Raw genomic sequence first — 2071 nt, 5'->3', positions numbered from 1 at the left:
AGGGCTAAATAAATAATACAAATCTATGGAGTTCGTATACTAATAACACAATATTTTAAATCACACAAGTAAAATGAAAACTATAGTTAAATTAATGAAAAAAAATCAAAAAAATCCAAATCCACACATAATTTTATTCAATCAATCCTATGTACCGCCATCCACATACGTTCGGCATGGTCGGTACACTACTCGCAAGCGTTCCTCCTTTATTACAGCCATGGTGGTCTTAAGTTCTACATTCAACATTCAAGTTGATGCTGCTGAGGGAGGTATTGCCGCTCTCATCAGAGGAGTTAACTGAGAAGTCCTCTTCTTCAGCCTTTTCTCCTTTTAGAACCCTGTTTTCTAGCTTGAGTTTCTTATTGCCAGCCTTTTCTTCCCATAATCCCTTCTGAAGTTTTCTTGATTTCTGTCTCTTGAGCTTGGACTTTGTCTTTGTTTTCCTCCAAATATTCTCGCATTATCCCCACCTTCTGCTCCAGGAGGGTTCTAACTTCCTTCATGGCCTCTATCTTCTGCAAAGCTTCGGAATGCTCCAATTGAAGTCCTTTGATATACCTTTCTAAATCCAGATTATAATTCAACATATCGTTGAGTTTTCTCTTGTGATCTTCCTTGATCCTGCCAGGTTCGCCAGTGATCTCTTGCCACCCCAAATCACGAAAGAAGGTGCCTCCTAGCTCCTAGTGATAACGTCCGCATAGACGTGCTATTATGCCATGTACGGCATCACTCACAACTCCCTCAAGAGTTGGATGCGTTTTGAAGAAGATCATGTTCTCCATCTCTGGAAGTCCATAAATGGTAATGTTGGCATTCCAGTCGCTTCTCCCCTCCAAATGGTGCCATGCTACAATCTTGGGGACTCGAAGTCTTAGTGTCTGAACCAACCTTAAAAGATGGGTTCCAAATAAAACTCTTTCATAGTGGGATGCCTGGCTCAAGTCACAATGTTCCATCTACATGTTTGAAGTAGGAGAGACTTAGTAAATAAAGCAAAAGGTACGAGAATTGCAGTTTTAGTAATACCAAAAATAATTGTTGTTCCTATCAAGGTCTTCCTATTTCTAAACCATTTTCTAGGGTCACATCCTACAATCAACATATGCTCTGATACTATTTTGTCACGACCCGGATTTGGTAGAATCCAAGTCTCTATGCTTACTTTGCTATCCCTGGATCATAGCTAGCACACACAGTAACAGAAATGAATATCAGTAAGACATATATCATTCTACTACAATGGTAGATCCAGATATATATAAATCACACCTTAGGCATAGCTCAAGCTAGCACATAATACAACGGAATTGTATGTAGTTGCTAAGTTAGGGCTCCATCAACGCCACTGGGCTCGTTGAGTGTAGACCATAACCCTATCGTCTCTTAATCTGTCGAGATCTGCACATGACAGGTGCAGATGAGTACGTGGAATGTACTCGCAAGTTTCAAAAGAAAGTATAACAGATTATATATGCTGGGTAAGTATTGGTGGAGGTTTCTTTTGCATAAAGACAATCTTCCTATAGTAAATTATGTAAACTTTTGTTGAAATTGAAATAGTTTTTAGTATAAAAGGTAGGACCGAGACACTTGGATATACGCACCAGTGCTCATTCTGTAAAAATAGTTTAAAACATACATAAGGTTGAAGTGAAACACATTCACTGTGCTCATTCCTCAACTTTAACCCTTAAAACAGATTTTTAGAAAAGAGAGGGGAGATTCTTCTTCAGTCCAAGTCTTAGTTGCTCAAATTGCCCGTAACTGAGGGCACGACTAATCGATTAGGTTAAACCCTCTGCAGAGGTCGTACACATTCCCCACATGACACAACCAACCCCGTTTATCATTATACACTTGAGTGTACGACTAGGAGGAGATTGTGATGAAGCCTTTCCGTAACAACCCCCCTATACCTGACCAAGCCGCCCGCAACTTAGGAATGAAAGCCCCTCTCCGATGTCGGTCTTGAGGTAAGGGTTTCCCGTTAATACTAAGCTAAACCATAGCCCATACTAGCATGTGGCTGTACTTGAAGCTACATAAAACTGTACTTGGAAGATCG

General features: G+C 40.2%; 1 pseudogene; it reads right to left on the bottom strand.

The window, feature by feature from the left end:
- Positions 1–229: 229 nt before the first annotated feature.
- Positions 230–962, bottom strand: LOC147959744 (uncharacterized; annotated as a pseudogene).
- Between the last annotated feature and the right edge of the window lie 1109 nt (positions 963–2071).

This window comes from Triticum urartu, chromosome 7A (assembly GCF_056163025.1).
Source record: "Triticum urartu cultivar PI428250 chromosome 7A, HENAU_Tu73, whole genome shotgun sequence".
Lineage (NCBI taxonomy): Eukaryota > Viridiplantae > Streptophyta > Magnoliopsida > Poales > Poaceae > Triticum > Triticum urartu.
Note: the sequence above shows the minus strand (reverse complement) of the source record. Positions and strands in the feature narration are given on the sequence as shown.